We start from the raw sequence: 19,539 nt of genomic DNA, 5'->3' as shown, positions 1-19,539 counted from the left end.
GAAGGTCTGGGTCTGGCTGGAGTGGGGCAGTGCCACATGGGAGGGATGTGTCATCCTGGCAGCCTGGATGTCACTGGGACAGCAAAGCTTTTGGAGCATTCAGGGATCAATGAAAATTAAAAACACAGGGAATTTTATAATTTCAGAAGTATTTCTGTTTTGGGAGGGGAGAGGAGGGGAAGGGAAAAAAAATCCTATATAAAGATGCAAAACAGACTCAGACTTTCCCTACTAGCTATGAATCAATATTTCCTTGTTATTAATGGTACAATGTTTTGGTTTTCCTTTTCTCCCCTTTATTTATTGCTGTTTTAACGCCCCAGTTGAGAACACAAAGCCTCAGTGCCTTCACAGCATTTTCTGTGTGAGGAGAACGTGAGGGGCACAGACGGCAGGAACGGGGAGCCCAGATGGAAGTGCTGAGGGGACTCTCGGGGCACTGCAGGGATCCCGAGCACTTCCAGCCTGCTGGAATTCCTGGGAGCACCTGGCAGGGCAGTGCTCCATCAAACCCAGCAGCTCCTTCCAGCCTGCTGGAATTCCTGGGAGCACCTGGCAGGGCAGTGCTCCATCAAAGCCAGCAGCTCCGTGCCCTGCTGTGCCTGAGCAGGTACCTGCTCTCCACGCGTCCTCTGTGAGAATCTGCAACCCTCAGCACTGATTCCACAGAAAACACTTCCCATTTTTAATTCTCCAGCAATTAGTTAAATCAAGCCAAAAGGCTGTGTGAACAGCCTTGCGCCACTGAAAAATGGAAATTTTTCAGTTTAGTTGATCTTGAGTCTTTTTTTAATGCTTAAAGCCTTCCACAGGAGTGTCTGTACAGCCACAACTGGCAGCAGTATTTAAAATAAAAATCTTTCAGCTGTATCCTTTAGCTTCATCTCCCTCTTCAGAGAAGCTGCTCGTCTATCAGAACATCATAATTCCAAATTTTCCTGACTTAATTAGTTTGTTCTCTGATGCTCTCGGAGAAAATAAATTACAGTTTCTATTTTTTTTTTTAATGAACTGACCACAAATTTATAATGAGAATATATTTTGCAAAGCTGAAAGGATGGATCGGGATATCTTTAATCAGTTTTTAATTACAGAAGCCAGTGACTCAAAACCTTTAGTACCTGACTTGGTTTCTGCTTGGACCTGATTCCTGCCCCCTCCTCCAGGCTCAGCTCTGCAAGTGCCGGTGTGACCAAAGCCAGACAGTGCAGCCAAGATTTCAGGGAGTTTTCTTATCCCAAACCCTGGAATGCCGATGGTTTCTGACAGAGCAACACTGGCTGCTCAGCATTTGGAATATATCTATAATATATATTTGGAATATATATAATTTTTTGTCTATCCTTGGCTTTTACAGTCATGAGATTCCCTAAAAATCCCCATTTTCCCATGTAAGAGCTGATTTTCCACTGGGATTGCAGGTTGATATTTAAATGGAAGGCAAAAAAAAAAACCCCTAGTTTTGTAGTGGCATGTTTTTTAATTTGATCATTTCTAAGGAATCAGAGTCCTGCTTCTGTGCCTTCTCTCTTTAGCAGCTCCTTGTCCCTGCCTGTTACACTTGTTGCAGAGCCTGCTCGCAGATTTGAGCTGCTCCTGCCGACGGCAGAGCTCAGCCTCCTTCCCTGATCCTCCTGAATCACAGAAGAAAATCAGCAAAGGCACTGGAATCACCCCAAAAAATCATCTTCTGCCCAAAAAGTGCCCAAGAATACCCAGGGGAACAGTCCAGACTGGTGATGAACTTTTTTGGTTCTCATATTAACATAATTTGAGCTGATGATAAACCCCAGCTCTATTCTGGCTTGCATGACAAATATAAATTAAGCATGGAGCTTGGAAACAATTAATTTAAAGTAATAATTTGTATAAACATCCTAACAAAATTTTAAAGCGTATTAAACACCCTGTTTTATAAACATAACACTTAATTTGAAAAAAAAAAGAAACATTTAGAAGGTAACGCATTTAGGATAAGTGCACAACACATGAAAATAATAAATGAAATTTTCCCAGTTTAGAAAATGAATGTAATTAATTAACATTTAAATTACATTTTTAATTGCAATCATACCCTCCCAGGGGACTCATAAGGGACCATAATTGCAATTAAAAGCATGTGGATTAGATAATAAAACAATGCAGAGTGTCTGAAATGTGCGATTTAAAATGGAAAGCAGACATTGTTATCGGCACATCTAACTTAATTGTAGCCATAAAGCAAATGTGCTGTACAAAATAAAATTCACATACGGGAACATTTAATTCTTGAATCTCTTAAAGGGGACACGCTTGAGAGCACATTTTATGACAGGTTCTGTTTGAAACGGCCCTTTAAGGCTTTAGTATTCAGGGATAGTGCTTTAATGTTTTTGCATTAATAAAAGCATAGCTGAATGTTCCTATTAAAATACACAGATACATTTAAGTAAGAGATGAAACTGAGTGCCTGGAATTTAAGTTGCAGAAGGCATAATTATATCAGGAACACATTTTTCTTTGTTATGCTTTGTTTTAAAATTGCCTTTGCCAGGGGAGAGTTGGAGAGGCACTGCATTTCCAGGGTGGCAATGACCAGGAGAAGGTGGCTGGGAAATTGGAGTTCACTGGGCAGGCACAAATCTGCTCCACCTTCAGCACGGTCACCTCCCAGGCCAGTGCACCCTCACAGAATATCAACATCCCGATTTTCCTGCTGCTGCACTGCTGCTTTTTGATAAATACTGATGATTTCAGCCTTTAGTGGCACTAATTCTTCATTTTCCACAAATTTCCACTTTAATTTTTTTGTTCCTGTGCTGGGCACTGGTGAGGGGCACCTCGAGTGCTGTGTCCAGTTGTGGCTCCTCACTGCAAGAGGGGCTGGAGCTGGGCAGGGAATGGAGCTGGGCAGGGTTGGAGCCCCAGGAGGGGCTGATGGAGCTGGGCAGGGAATGGAGCTGGGCAGGGTTGGAGCCCCAGGAGGGGCTGATGGAGCTGGGCAGGGTTGGAGCCCCAGGAGGGGCTGATGGAGCTGGGAAGGGAATGGAGCTGGGCAGGGTTGGAGCCCCAGGAGGGGCTGATGGAGCTGGGCAGGGAATGGAGCTGGGCAGGGTTGGAGCCCCAGGAGGGGCTGATGGAGCTGGGAAGGGGCTCAGCCTGGAGAAAAGGAGGATCAGGAGGGACCTTGTGGCTCTGCACAACTCCCTGATAGGAGGAGACAGCCAAGAGGGTCAGGCTCTGCTTTTCCCTTTTACCAGGTTAAAAAAAAAAAAAAATCCGAAATCCTTTAATGAATTAAATGATGCTGGTCTAATTCCAGCTTGACCAAAAGTGTGCTGGGTAAATAATGCTGTGATTCCCCATGAGATGCACCAGGTTATCTGCTCTGCTGTGCCCCTGGGTCAGAGGCTCCAGGAAGGAATTGAGTCTAACTGGTCACACACACCACGGAATTCCTGCTGCTGGGGGAACATCCACCCAGGGAGGAGTGTGATAAAATATGGTGTGGTGCTTCTGCTGCCTGTGAAAACACAGTGAGAGCCAGAGCACAGTGAGTGTGCATGGTCCCTGCATTAACCCTTTGAAAATGGTGGAATCTTGAAGCAATTCCATGGAATGTTTGTCATTAGCTCTGCACCCCGGTATACTGTACCAAAATCTGTGGGGACAGCATTTCCTAAGGGTTGGAAGAGTGCTCCTGAGGGGAAACAATGCTGAGAGCATTATTCAGAGGAAACTTTTGAACTTGAGGGTGACATTTTTCCCTGTGACTGCTCAAAGAAGCAGATATAATTTGTTTTATAATACTTCCCACACCCCCTCCTCCCCCCAGCCAGGAGTGGCAATGCTATATGGAGCTCTCTGCATATGGTGCTGCTGGAATTTGGTGTTTTGGGCAACAAAAGATTCATTGTTGGGATTTTAGCAGGTTTTGGGCAATCCAGGAGCAGGAGGAGCTGACACCAATCTTCCAGAATTAGAAATACACAAAGCAAATACTTATTTTTTAAATCCACGTAGCCCCACACAGCAGATACCCATAAAAATTAACAGTTATGGCAGTGGGATGTGCCATGTGATGTTTACCTGGACACATGGACACATGGACACCTGGGCAGATGGACACATGGACATCTGGACAACTGGACATATGGACACTTGGGCAGATGGACACATGGACATCTGGACATATGGAAACATGGACACCAAGGCAGATGGACATATGGACATCTGGACACATGGATACTTGTACATCTGTTCATCTGGACACCTGCACAGCTGCACACTTTCACTCCTGTACACAGAGACATCTCCACACCTGGACATGTGGACACCTGGATACCTGTAACCTGCACACCTGGACACCTGCACACCTGGACACATGGACACCTGTGTGCCCACACACCTGTACACCTGACATCTGCACCCCACAGCGCTGCTGAGCTGCTGCATTTGTGATAAGGCAGGGTGTGATAAGGCAGCCCAGACAATCCCTGTGTGCCTCTGCCCAGCTCAGTGCCAGCACAGCGATGTCTCCTGTCCCCCACGCCGGCTCCAGCCCCCCTGGCCAGGATACAGGTTTGAGACGCTGATCCCTTCTTAGCCAGGGAGCTTTAAACTTTGCTGAGCTCATCAGTTGTCCAGTGGGACAAAGCCCAGCCTGAGCTGCCTCAGGCAAACAGTTAATCACATTAGCAGGCCACTAATGTTCCAATCGGGAAGTGACAAAAAGTAAAGCAACATTTAGATTTGCTGTGTGGAAACACATCCCGATTAAATTTAATTTGGATAGTCAGAAAATAGGGGCACCTGTCAGTTCCTAGGTAACACTGGGATTTTTTTCTAGCATCACTTACTACCTTGGGGAAAAAAGCTCTTTCTGAAGCCAAAAAACCTGACAAGGTGTAAGTCATACAATGCATTGTGCTGCATTCCGCTGGCTTACATTGGTTCATGTCTTGTCATATGACAATATAACATGACACAAAGCGCGGCTACATCGCATTGGAGATTTCTAAAACAAAGCTCGGCAGAGCAGGGCTGTGCTGGGATCCAGGGCTCCATCAGACATGCACAGCCAGCCCTCGGCAGCAGCACACACCAACAGGATCGGGGAAGCAGAACTTCTCATTCCAGCAGGATTTCACCGCTGGAACTTTGTAACCCCGCGCTTTGATTTTGTTTGTTAATTAATTGCGGCAACACGGCAAATGCAAAACAGAAGCACGGGCTAGGAAAGTAAAGGAGGAAAAAAAAAGAGGTAAAGATAAAAGACAGAAGAAAATTAATTGTTAATTATTTATTAGACGGTTCATTTGCTCACACCTACATTACTGTGTTGGTGTTTTAACCCACTGTGCTCGCTCCTCAAGCCTGACCCCAGCCACGTTGTTAGCCGAGTTCCTTTCCTTTTGTCACTTCTCATTAATCTCATCAGCTTTTGGAAAAAAAAAAAGATGTGAGATAGGAGCTCTATGGAGCAATGTGAATCATTCTTGGGGGGTGCTCCTTTCCCGGGCTGTGTTAATAAACTCCCAGCACACAAGTGGGGTGATGCTCTGGGGGGACAGGGGCTGTCTGTCCTTCCCAAAGGGCTCCCAGGCCGCTGGCTGGGCCAGCCTGATCCCACACTTGCCCCTTTGGGAACAATCCTTCCCAGCATTAATCTGCCACAGGAGCCCAAAGGCACCAGAGAGAGAGAGCCCGAGTGCATCGCGCACATGCAGGGGATGAAGACACCAGCATTTCTTTAATATATGTTAACTGTAGCATTAAAGACAACCACAGTATATCATGACACCTTTGAAAGCATGGCTTGAAAAATAGAATCACTGCAGCCTATATAACTTCAGGATTTGTCTCTGCAAGTGTTTCAGTAAGTGGTTATTTCACTTAAAACTTGTTTTACTTTTTTTTTTCTCTCAGCAGAGTGCTTACAGAAAAGAAGAGAATATGAAAAGAAATTTTTCTGGTTCCTGTGCTTTGAAAATTAATTTCCTTACTTTCCTCTAGCCTTCTAAGGGGGAGAAAAAAAATCTCTTTTCAGCTTAAAACCTCTTACAGATTTACTGTGACACATTCAACATGCAATAAGTTGTCCACCATGAGACCCCTGGCTCCCAGGGTAGCATTTATTTTAGCTACAAAAAGGTGCAAAGCAGCTTGGATTTATATAAATGTAAAATAATTTCAGCAGTCTGACACAGGAAAGGTAGGTCAAATCATGCTTAGTACTTATGTAATTTTTTTTTTAACTACTGAAATGTAATCATATCCTGGAGTTGGGTGATCTCATCTCGGATCAGGGAAACTACAGTTCTAGTAACTATAAAAGGGGAGAAAACCTCTTCCATTCCTCAGCAAACAGAAGAAAAATAACACAAAGCTTTTCTTTGATCTCTTTGCCAAATAAAGTACTATTCTAGCACTTGACATATGACTGCAGTGACCCTGAGATATTCCTCCTGTACATTACCTTTACTTTGTTTCAGCAAAGGCAAAACTGGTAACAGAACTCCATCATTTACCCTTAGCTTCTTTGAAACCATTTTTCACATTTAGTCCCTGATAGAAAAGGAACGTGTCTGTTTCCTACACTTGATTTATTACGTAGTTTCTAAGCAAAACACTTTTATCTGAAAGTATAGGTCAGACAAAGGAATAATGCAATCAAAGAGACACTTGCAGAAACATTATAAATACTGTATTTTATACAGCAGAAGCCCTGCGCTGTCAGAGATGACTGCCTGCTCACAGACACTGGAGTTCATTGTCTGCTGGTAGAGCAAAAATTGTGCTTAAGCTAGAAGAGGAGTATCTTTTAGCATTTTTTTATTGCTGTTTTTTATTTGGTGGTGATTTTGGGATTTTTTTTTTTAGAGCAGTAATTACATTATTTGAAAAAACTGGTATTTTATGAACATTTGAGCCCCAAGAGGCTGTGTTAGAGAAGGTGTTTTTATTGCCTTGCTGTAAGAATAGTATTTTATTTTGCCAGAGATGGCTCTGCGGTGGGTAGCAGGAAGGGAGGCAGTCACTGTGCACCTTTCACTTGGGAGGGTTGAGCTAATCCATCCTTGTCCCTGTCCCAGCAGGCACCCCAGCTCCAGGGTTCCTCCTGACCAGCCTGGGCAGGTGTGGAAGCTCTGCTATTCCTGCCTTACAGAGAGGAAAGCAAGGCTGGGAGAGCTGGGATTGTTCACATGGAGAAGCTCTGGGGTGACCTCAGTGTGGCCATGCAGTGCCTGGAGGAGCTGCAGGAAGGATGGAGAGAGGATTTCCAAGGGATGGAGGGACAGGACACAGGGAAAGTGCCAGAGGGGCCGGGGAGCAGAGCCAGGCCCCTGCTTGCCCTGGTGACCAGAGCAGGGCTGGAGGAAGGAGCAGGGAAAGGAGCAGTGCAAACTGCTTGGAGCAGCTACCAGAGTTGAGAGCTTCTCCAGAATGACCAGGACTGACAGTCACCTGCGTTTTTATCAGAATATCTGGCTGTAAATCAGTGGCACTGGAAGCCCCTCTCTGCTGAGCTGCCCATCCCGGGGAATCTCTGCAGCGGGAGGAAGCCCAGCTTCCTCTTTTCCAGGGAAACACAAGCAGGGGCTTTCATCTCGTGTCTGGTGTTTGGCTGCGGCAGGGGCAGCTGCCAGCGAGCTGCTGGATCCCTCCGTGCTGGAGAGGAGCCTTTCCCTTCCCCGGGCGGGCAGGATGGGCGGCAGATGCTGAGCGAGCAATGGGACCCAAAGGCAGCGAGTCTGGACAGAAGGGGGCGAGGGCTGCCCTTGCTGCGGCTGGAAAGGAGCAGGGAACGGGCTGGAGCCGGCCGGGCGAGGGCTGCCCTTCCTAATGCTGGGAAAGGAGCAGGGAACGGGCTGGAGCCGGCCGGGCGAGGGCTGCCCTTGCTGATGCTGGAAAAGGAGCAGGGAACGGGCTGGAGCCGGCCGGGCGAGGGCTGCCCTTGCTGATGCTGGAAAGGAGCAGGGAACGGGCTGGAGCCGGCCGGGCGAGGGCTGCCCTTGCTGATGCTGGAAAGGAGCAGGGAAAGGGCTGGAGCCGGCCGGGCGAGGGCTGCCCTTCCTAAGGCTGGAAAGGAGCAGGGAACGGGCTGGAGCCGGCCGGGCGAGGGCTGCCCTTCCTAAGGCTGGAAAGGAGCAGGGAACGGGCTGGAGCCGGCCGGGCCAGGGCTGCCCTTGGTGCGGCTGGAAAGGAGCAGGGAACGGGCTGGAGCCGGCCGGGCGAGGGCTGCCCTTGCTGCGGCTGGAAAGGAGCAGGGAACGGGCTGGAGCCGGCCAGGCGAGGGCTGCCCTTCCTACGGCTGGAAAGGGAGCAGGGAAGGCGCTGGAGCCGGCCGGGCCTGGGCTGTCCTTGCTGATGCTGGAAAGGAGCAGGGAAGGCGCTGGAGCCGGCCTGGCAAGGGCTGCCCTTGCTGAGGCTGGGAAAGGAGCAGGGAACGGGCTGGAGCCGGCCGGGCGAGGGCTGCCCTTCCTACGGCTGGAAAGGGAGCAGGGAACGGGCTGGAGCCGGCCGGGCGAGGGCTGCCCTTCCTACGGCTGGAAAGGGAGCAGGGAACGGGCTGGAGCCGGCCGGCCTTCAGCACACACACAACCCCGACTGAAATTCCGACGTGCCAAAGGAATGGCAAGGCGATGCTCAATGTGTTATGACCTTTCCTGCTATTTTCAAAATTGCAATCTTAAGGGGAAAAAAAATGGAAAAAGGGAGCCCACCCCCAGCACATGGCTGAAAATGTTATTAAAAGCAATGAATTCTGTTTTATTGTTATGTTTAATTTTTTTTAAAGTGCCATTTGGAGCAGAGGCAGCACAGAGGATGCCTCCCTTAAACTGAAGATAAGTTTGATATTTGAAAAGAACCAATTTATCTCATTCATTCTTTTACGCGCTCACTTATATTTATTTATGTGCACACTTCTTGGAATTGCATTTTTATTTTGTACTGGCTGCAGTGGCTGTTAATGATCACATACAGTCATGAGAATTAAAATAGAATCCTGCATTTCACTTGGACACCAGAGCAGCACACACGGGATGCAGGATATATAAATAACAAAGACCTTGAATAATCACATATTCTATATCCTCTCTTACTGGAATATAAAAGCGAGCCCTAACCTATGACAAAACTTAATACAAACGAGATAGGAAATAAATAAAATGCACAATGCTGGAGCTCAATTTGAACTATTCAGACTTCATCAAAACATATTGGAAAATGTGTGATAGGACAGGGAAAACCTTTGCATATAAATTATAGCTATGAAAGGATATGCTGCCGCAAACAAGTGTAAAGATGAAACTTCCCCAAAACTTATATCAAGCATAAGATATTGTAAATAATAATTTACATTTAAATAGCACCCTCAGCTCGGGAGGATGTGGGAGCATTTTGCTAAGCACAAGTGAAATCTGTGATGGGAAGGGGCTGCGAGCAGTGAGTGCAGCACTGTTTTGTTCTACACTGCAGGATAAGGGGAGGGGCTGCATGGGGACAGAATCTCCTGACCCCAAAGTGTTCCTCATTCATACCAGCCAGGCAGCTGTGGTGAGCACACCAGGACAAACCCTCCCTGCCATGACCCACTGTGTTAGAGAAGGTGTGTGCTTGGGTGTCTGCAGGAAAGGAAAGGGGAACTCAAAGAACTCTTGGCTTCAGATCTCAACAAGCGCCAGAAAACTGCTAAAAATATCGATGTAAATGATAGTGTTACACTTACAAACTACCTTCTATTTGACAAGTCTGGCCCTGCTTCCCGACCAGAAGGCAGAGTTTTCAAATTCTAACAGCAGGGAAATATCACAAAAGGAGGAGCTGGCTGGAAAGCTGTGTCCATCCCAGGATGAGGAACAGGACCCTCTGTGGAGTCCCAGGCACTCAGCAGCATTTCCTTGGTTTCCCCACACCAGTCCTGAGCAGCACAGGAACCATCCCAGGGTGAAATGGTCACAGGCAGTGTGGCAGCAGCACCCAGAGCTGACCCACGGCAGCCCAGGCACTTTGATTAATTACATTTCAGTATTAAACAGGATATAAGGGAACAAGGAAAACAGCAAAAGCTTTCACAGACTGCGGCACAGAGGGTTCCTCAGTGGTAGATGATGCCACTGAGAAGCCCCACAGAAGAGTGTGGATTGACTTGAGTGTGGATTTTCAGAAGAAATTCCTCTCTCTGAGAGGTGAGGCCCTGAACAGGAATTCCCAGAGAAGCTGTGGCTGCCCCTGGACCCTGTAAATGTCCAAGGCCAGGCTGGATGGAATTGGAGCAACCTGGGTAGAATGGATGATCTTTAAGGTCCCTTCTAACCCAACATCAGTCTCATAAACCCTCCTCCAGCCTCACTCCTAAAGCTCCATGTCACTGCTAGAAAGAGATCAAAAGCATTTACCAAATAAACTGTGAACCCAGGCAATAAAGAAGGATGTTACACATTATTTCTCAGGTATCCAAACCATTCATTTTGGTGTATTTGAAGATGAAGAATAAAGGAACAATGTGCTGTGACAAAATAGAAAAGGAGCACCGATGTTCTCCTTGAGAAGCAAACTGTTCTCATCAGCCTGACAACGTGATTTGTCTTCTGCCAAAGCAGTCCCATTCCACACTGTACATCAGGAAGCACAGAGGAACTCAGGGTACACCCAGTTTACTTCCACAATCTCCCTGCCTATGAACAGGCTTGGGATAACTCAGTGTTAAAGTAAAGAGCAGAAGAAATGTACAGTTAAAATGGACACTGAAATTACTTACAGAAAGAAATCAGCTCTCTTACAATACCAGCCCTTGGCTGATAAGAACAGATTATAAACTAGGCAATGATAGCAGTAATCCATCCTTTATGTTTATATTTTAGGAATATCCTAACCTTGAGGGTTTAGCATGCAGGTTGAAACAAATTGCTCTGATCACCAATATCAAAGTGTCAAGCTGAGATATTGCATGTCAATCATCCTGTGACAAAGATAAAAGTGAACAAGATGCATTTCATAGTTACACAGAGAGGGAACATGGATTATGTATTTAGTGGCTTTTTCCCCCCAACATACCTACCAGCATTTCTGAGTTGTTTTAGCAAGAAACTTGAAATATAATCGTTTCAAGACAAATTACAGAGATGCTCTCAACAATGATGGAGGTCTCCCAGACTGTAGATTCTCCTCACAAACATTGAGTCAAGCCAATACCACCAGACTTTATGAAACTGTGAATTGCATCTCCGTTGAGAGTGCCCTGCTACCCAGACAAATCAATTGGCTTGACCTTTACATCTGCCCTACAGAGTTTAAGCAAAAAGAGAGAACAAGAGAGAGAGAGGGAAATATCATCTCAGATGCTGCCTTATACAGAAGGGGAGAAAGAGAATTTCCCAGACTCTGGGATGCAGATCTGAGCTCTGGTTTCCCTGTGCATTCAGGGAATGTGTTTTGGGGAGCACATGAACCCTCTGTGGGACCATCGTGGCCACCCTGGCTAAAGCTTCAGCTCCTGCAGGTTTTGGACACTGAGGGCAGCACAACTTCCCCTGTGCTCCCTCGAGCTCAGACTCCTGGAATCCCTGTCAGCTGCTCACCCAGCATCTAAGAGCTTTCTTGGATCTCTCCCACTGGAGCAGCTCCTCAGCTGCTTTCCCTGCTCCTTGAGCTCTTGCCAGAGGTTTAACCTAAATGGGACTCCAAGAGAGCCGCGAGCCTAGAAGGAAAGGTTCAAGATATATGATAGCTGCTCCCAGAAATATAAACCAATATTTACAGAATTGTACAAACATCCTATTCTCATTAACTCCTCTGCAGCTTTTCTGAAGTCCCATTCCAAATATAACTGGGCAGTATATACTACGGAAGGAAAAATGTAAATACATGCACAAACTTTTATTTAATCTCTGGAGAAAAACAATGTACATATTGATGGATTCCCTTCTTTCCCCTTTACAGTTTAAATCATTTTCCGTAGTGGACACAAATTAAATAAAGACCAAAAGCAGAAGACTATCACACATTATGCTATAATTCCTTCTAATTTTAAAGGATCAGCACACATGACAGATCCTGGACCGTATGAGTATATGAAAAATTGTATTACCAATCTCAAATTTTCCTAATATTTTCTTAACTGGTAATTTTATCAGTACAATTAATCCAGACTCTTACCAATAAAAAGAATATTTTTATGGGTTTAATTTGTGGAATTCTGGCTGTGTTCAGCTATTGCTGAGAAGTTTGCTGTGAACCAAATGTCCCCTGCAACACCAACATGTTACCAGCAAAGAGAAAATGATGCAGTTCCAAACAGGGAATATTTACCTGCAGGATTGTGTTCCAGCTGGTTTTAAAGTTGTATAAATATTAGCCTCGGGTTTGTTCAGCCAATGTTGGGCACACATTGGGTGTAAGAAGTCTGGAGCTGGGGGATGACTGCTGACAGTCTGAATAAACCTGCAGGTGCCATTGCAGAGCCATTCTTCTCTGTGACACGGCCTGGTGACAATGACCCACCACGGCCACCTGAGCTGGGCTGGTTCCAGCCCCACAAACTCCTTCAAATCTGGGCTTGGATCCCCTTTTCATTTCAGCTTTTCCTGAGAATAAATGATACCTTGGTCCTGTTCCTCCACCATTACCCTAAAGAAGCCTTTGCTGTGCACACTGGGCTCCTTTTTGGGATTCACAGTAAAACTAGAGTAGGATTGGCTGGGTAAAGACTCCAGTGTTTAGTCTCAAACCCCAGCTGTGCTGCACGGAGGTATTTACCCACATCTCACTGTTAGAACCACTTGGCCAGAAGGCAGAACCTTATCTCTGTGAGCAGCAATTCCTCTCTCAAAGCAAAGCCACACCAGCAACAACTTACATTTTTTCTTTTAGAACTGAGAGTCTTGGAAGCAACTTTACTGCAAATATCCTAAAAAGGGAGGCTGATACCTGTTGCCTGCTGTAGTTTCCTCTGAGATCTGTGTGTCCATGGCATGCCATCCGTTTTCTGGACTCACAGGAAACATTTCCCAGTAAGCTTTCAAGCCCTGAGTGGTACAGGAGTAGTACAGGTGTAGTGCTGAGAATGACAGGGCCAGCCTCTGCCACCCCACGGACAGAAATGTCAACAGAACCACAGACATGACTTTGAGGCCTGATTTCATATTCTGCTTCCTTCATGTAGCTGCTGAAAACAGGGATATCTGTTTTGCACTAGGGAGATGACATTTAAAGCAGTTCTGACCCGATCTCCTTCACACAGGAAAGCACATTTACCTGGAGTCCAGCCTGGCAAGAATCAAATGTCAGGCAAAAATTGTCCTCACCTGGTAAAAATGGTTTTGAACCTGATGCATAAAGATGTTTATCTGTGTGTGTGTATACACAGATAGATGTCTATCCATGTGCACACATGCTCTGCAATTCCAACACCAGCCAAGAGTGATGCTGAGTTTGGTGATGATAAGAATGATATAATGGCATTTAACACTTTGGGAAGGGTACACAAACAAACTTACATGGGAACACATGTAACAGCTTCATCAGCCAACTGCAGTGTTAGCACTTCCATGGGCTGAGCCATTAGCTCTGTGTGGGACTGCTCTGATCTCTCTGATTCCAGAGAATGCTCTCCACAGAGGCAAACATGGGTGTAAATCAGCACCTATGTAAATAGATGCAACTGCTAGAAATTATTGAACTGCTAAGCACAAGGCAGAATGTTCATTTTTCATTAGCATGATAATTGCAGCCTTTGTATTGCAGCTGCAGGAAGAAACACCAGCTCAGAGCAGGACATCCTGTGCAGGACACGATGTGTTCAAGGTGCTGTGAGATGGTTCCTATCTTAAAGAACTCACGTGTCAGCAGGAGATAGCAAAGAGCTGAAAACAAGGAGAAATCAGATAATGATCACTCAAAGATCCTCTGCCCTAGCTGGGAACTGAACAGTACCTCAATCATTAGGTGCTGCTTTTATCCAGCACAGCTGGGTTCTCCTTGTGGACATCCTTGGTGGCAGAAGACAGGGAGATGATTTTTCCCTTTCCTTACACACCCTGTGCAAAGGACTGTGAAAATTCCTCTATTTTTTTTTTCTGTATTGTCCTTCCCAAAAGCCTGCAGGAAAACCCATCACTCTAAAGAGAGCCCCGAGGTGAAAGTCCCTGCCCTGGGTCATGCCTCCAGGTTTGATCTCAGATCCCTGGGTTATGGATGCAGCCACATTTGTCTGTTAGTTGGCTCTCAGTTTTGTAACTCACACTGGGATTTTCTACAGCCACAGGTTCTCACCCCAGGAAGGACTGAAATGACTTATTCCAGGCTAACTGCTGTTCCCCTTTACCACGTGTGACCAGCTCCTGAGCAACCCCTTTGCAACCCCCAGCCTCTCTGTGTTACATCAATTAGAATTTTGCTCCATGATACAGCTCCAGCAGAAGGAGTTGTGCTATAGACGTGGGACAAACATATCCAGCTCACCTGAGAAGAACACAAAAAATAATAGAAAATCTGTCCCAGTTTCTTTTTGTTGTTAAAACATTTGATATCTGTTGGAATTTTTTTTCCCAATAAACACAGTCTTAATTTGGTTTTGTTACCTCAAGTGGGAGGACAATTTGCTGTAATTGTGAGAAGCATTCTTTAGCATGAGAAGAAAGAAAGATTCAGCCCAAATCCCCGACGGGAGCCTGCCTAGGTGGTGCTGAAATAGAGATATTATGCTGCTTTTCCTGAATGTCCTTATGCAAACAGGACGTTGTAAATGTCTCCTTTTTGAAAAAGGGCCTTGTATCTGGTCTTAGTTCTGCCCTTTGATTTATTGGGAGCTTCAGCTGCAGACCAAATAGGTTTTCCTGTCTCTGCTAGCTCCTATTCCAGTCTTAAGTCATTGTGCTCTGAGACACGCTCCTCAAAGCACAAACTCTGTTACAGTGCCCTAAATAATATGTGATGCGAATAAGTGCTGTTAAAGAAGTTTCCTGTTTTGGTTTCCTTATTGGCACTCCAAGCTGAGCTAAAATCTCCAAAGGCCTTACTTAGCATGCAGATATTGAAACCAAACCAAAAAAAGATTCCTGCATTTGTTGTGCTGTAGCTTTAAATGCCCCTGGCAGAAACTTCATTTCTCTCCCTTTCTCCCTTTCGATCCTTCCCCCTCTCTCTCTTTTTTTGATGTTTCTTCTTTCTCTCAGCCTGTCATTGACAGTAAGTGCAATCACATTACACACAGCTTTCTTTGGAAAGCCCCCTTTTTAATGATCTGGCAGTCTGTAGACACTGACTGCTTCCAGAAAAAATTTCAATCCCTCTTCCCACAGCTTCCTCAAGCTCCAATGATAAATGACACCTGTCATTCTGTCACAGACAAACGGCACAGATGGGAGCGTCAGTGATATATGGCTCACCAGAACAGGAAATCAAGTTTGTTGGTTTTTTGGTTGGGTTTTTTTTAAACAGAAAAGAGCTGACCAGGACATTGTCATGAGGCTGCTCAGGGGCCCTTGCCCAGAGGAGGAAGGGAGGCAGGAGAGAGGAATCAGTAGTTTTTAAGTAGCAGCTGCAGTGTGCAGAGCAAGGGCTGCAGCTGTCTGAGTGGCTCTGCAGTTTGTGACTTGAGGACGTTTAAACCACGACCCAAAGGTGCAAATTCTGCTCTTCCAGCCATACCTGCACTGATGTCACTCCAGAGATCCACCCCAGCACCCTCCCAGCCTGGGAAATCAGCTTGGACAACTTTCCTGGAGCTGTGGTTGGAGCCCAGATTAGACATAGCCACAATTACATTTGATTTAATTTCTCTCAGTGATGGAACTGAACTGAAACCCTGGCTTTAAGAACACTTGAGAAATGGGGAAATTTAATTCTGAACCCATTTTCTGTCAGACAGGTCTTCCTTAAGCTTCTTTTAAAATCACTCATGTTTTCACAAGGAAATTTCTTTGCAGGCAAATCGCTTAGGCTGCCTGAGACACGCAGCCACTTTTTCTCTGCCAAGCAGGCAGACAATAAGCTCAGAGCTCTGACAAAAACTGTGCAGAAGTTTTTACCCTGTGATGCCCTTCTTGATAAGAGAATTAAGTCCTGCCACTCTCCCTCTCCAGAGCAGCTGGAGAGGAAATGGGAGCCCAAGTGGTGGCTGAGTAATTAAAGAATATTTCGCAGTCCTGAGAAAGGCAACTCTCCTGAGGACTGCACGAGGAGGAGAGAACAGGACTGTGCACACAGACAGAGTGACAACCCCTAATCCCTGAGTGGGGAGATTCCTACAGATAACTCACCACCATTACTGGGAGTGTAAAATCCACCCTTGCTCTCCACAGCCAGCTGTGGGACTGTGTCCCAAAGGCTTTTCCGGATTTTGTTACAGAGCAAACACAATGCCATGGTCCCCTGAGACAAAGATAAATGAGCCCTTCTTCCACCCTCAGGCACACAACTTGTCCTTATTTATAAAATCCTCCCAGGTAAACAGGCTCTATGCAATGAGGGTAGAGAAGTCAGACCCCAAGAAAGACTCTGGCTTGTCTTTGTGGAATGCAGGGATGCATTTATACAGCATTGCCTGTGATTCAGCTGTAGGGTTCTGAAAAGATTAACGTATGTCATGTGACAAAATCTCCACATGCTGCAATGGAAATATATCCCTGGAGGCTGCATTTTCAAAGGGAGCTGGGTGATAATGCTGCCTTTCCTGCACATTTATTGAATTTGATGTGTACAGTTGTGTGTACAAAAAACTAATCAGGAGTCCAAAGTGATGTGAAATACAACTAAGTATGCAGGCAAAGTTAACAAAAGAAATTTCATCACATTTTAGATGCTGATTATCAGCAGCAATAGCCTAGGGAGAACTTTGGAGCAAATTCCTCAGATTTTCCAGCACTATCTGTGCTCTGTAAGGGCTCCAGTAGGGTTTCATGCTCTGTATTAAGTCAATGTGAGGAAATGTATCAAACGAAATGAATGATTGCTGACCCTCCACCATGGCTGGCTCAGAATTATACATATTCAGGGCATTAATATCAAGCCTTTCATCATCCATCAATGGGAGCCCAATAGATCACAGCACATTTTCATTGCATGGACAAATTTTTGTCTTTCTATAAATTAAGAATAGTATTCCTATGGAAAGAGGAAAGATAGGAATCCTCAGGCAGCTCAACCTCTCAAGTCCACCTGTGATGTCAATGCACAAAACCCAACTCTTTTATGGGTAGAAGAAATTATCACACCATTGGGAAGTGATTGCAGATGTGATGCAGTGAAATGCTACAGTTACTTGCCCAACAGACATTCCAACCAGAGGAAATAGGGAAGGTTTTGGTGGGAGTCCAAGGAGCCTCTGACAAATTAAAATAAAGATCAAGCTCTTAGTTTGAAGTGTGTTTTCCTGTCTCTGCCAGGACAAACACAGCAGCAGCCCCTGTGTAAAGGTGGGATGGAGGAGAGAACAAGCAGCACAGCCCAGCTCCAAACATTCCAGCATGGACAGCACAAGGCACCAGGGATCACTGGCACAGAGGCCAGGGCAGCCCCTGTGTGCCTTGATCTGAAACTCCATTGCAAACCCGCTTTGGAGCATGGGGACAAGGTCTCTGGAGCCCCAGAGATGAAGGGCAGTGCCTGTGAGCAGGGTGAGGTGCCCAAAGGAGCCCCTGCAGCATCCGTGGCTGTGTGTGCTCCGTGCTCACTGCTCACCCCAGCTCACACAAGAGCCACAGCTTCACACCGAGACTTGGACTGAATGAGAGCACCTGGGGCAAAGTTTCTTTTCTTATTCTATTTCCTGAGGATACAGCTGAGTGAGGCTTTCTGGCTTGCACAGGCACTGCTCAGCTCGAAACAGATGCAGTTTTTCACTAAGAAAGATAACTCGCAAGTAGAATTTCCGCTGCTATCCTTCTCCATTAGGAGAGAAAATTAAAATATCCTTCAGGAGGGAATACATAACACTTTGTAAATTTAACAAGGGGTTTCTGCTGGCACTGAAGAATATCCTGAAAACACACTACAGAACAGTGTACATTAGAAAAAAAGAATAACTAGGATAATGCCAAGAAAAAAACATTCTGTAATGTCAATATTGTTGCATCAGGATAGTTCTAGCCAAGGATATTTTAAGCTTTGATCAAAACTGTGAATCTGTTGAGGCAGAATTATAACCCCATGTAGAAAAAGTCTGAAATTTGTAATGACAATTAAAAAAATATTATGTTCCAGAGAGACCAAAAATGAAACAGAGATCCTGAGCCAGCAGATAAAATTTACCAAACCAAGCAAGGGAGAGAGAAGATGCTGGAGCCTTACAACAGAATGTGAAACAAACCCAAAAGGCAAATGTGGTTTTGAAGGGAAGGTGCCTAAAAGCACTTGGGGAGTTTAAATGCCCACTTGCCATGGCCTTTTAGTGAGAATTTGGTGCCCGACTGCTCTTTTTTACCTTTGAGAATCTCAAGAATTTGAGTCACTTGAGAAAAACAGGACAACAGCAAACAGAACACGTCATAGGGTTAATTTTCCACAATGTGCAAGAGATGCTGACAGACAAGCCAATGGGCCAACTGGGAAAGAACTGGGACCTGCACCAAAAATGTACTTGTCAAGTAGTTGCAGATTTTTTTTAGCTGTTCTGGGATAAAATTGACGTGTTTTGACTGATGAATCATGAGCAAAGATTGCCCAGTGTGCTCAGTTTGAAATACCATCTTCTACCTGTGTGTGCTGGAACACTCTGTTCTCTCCTCTGAGCATTTCTTTGGCAAATCTGTTCTTGGAGTAACAGCTAAGCACAAATCCTTCAGGGTGCAATCCTGTTCCTCCCCACTCCAACAGGGATGAGACCACTGAATCCAGCTGGGAGCAGAACCAAGCTATTAATAAGGACACTTCACACACATCAAAATTTTGCAAAATAGTCATTTCTTCACATGTCCCTTGCAGCATGTTGGGACAAAGACATCTAGTGAGACGTGTTTGCTGTCATCCACTACAGCGCCAGCACCTGACACGAGCCATCAAAATAGATGACAAATGGCAGGAACATGGGGGGCCTGCTTGCTCCTTCTCTGGTTTCCAGGCCTCCTTATCCCCAGTAATTGTGCTTCCCTGCTCTTTGTCCCCCTTCAATCTCAGCACTTCCAGCTGCTGTGGAATATGATGGCGAGAACTCAAAGCTTCATCACACTGAAGAGGATGGTGGCAGCTGCAGGGGATTTTCAGGCTCCTCCCTATCCCAGTCAGTGTCATCCTGTTTTCAGCCATTCCAGAACCCATAATAATGCCCATACATTGCTGCTGGCATTAGGGCCTTACATTCCTGATCCTCCCTGAACTTCCAGGAGGACAGAGCAGCTCACACAAATGGTGCTGGTTGAAATTTGAAGCAGCATCCTACCTCTTACATTTGCTGTATTCAGTCTAGTCAGTGCCTGCCCAGCCTTTAGCATTCACTGGTGTCATATGTACCAGCAAAATTGCTAAAAAATAACTTTACCTGCTTTTTCTTTCTCTTTAATGCCTTATCTCAGTGCTTCCTGCCTTTGGTGTCCTTTCCTGCTTAATATGGCTTTGAAT

General features: G+C 45.6%; 1 protein-coding gene across 2 annotated transcripts in view; it reads right to left on the bottom strand.

The window, feature by feature from the left end:
* TSHZ2 (teashirt zinc finger homeobox 2) overlaps positions 1-19,539 on the bottom strand; it is a 207,387-nt gene that overhangs the window by 104,179 nt on the left and 83,669 nt on the right. The gene's annotated exons all lie outside the window — the stretch shown is intronic.

This window comes from Zonotrichia leucophrys, chromosome 20 (assembly GCF_028769735.1).
Source record: "Zonotrichia leucophrys gambelii isolate GWCS_2022_RI chromosome 20, RI_Zleu_2.0, whole genome shotgun sequence".
Lineage (NCBI taxonomy): Eukaryota > Metazoa > Chordata > Aves > Passeriformes > Passerellidae > Zonotrichia > Zonotrichia leucophrys.
Note: the sequence above shows the minus strand (reverse complement) of the source record. Positions and strands in the feature narration are given on the sequence as shown.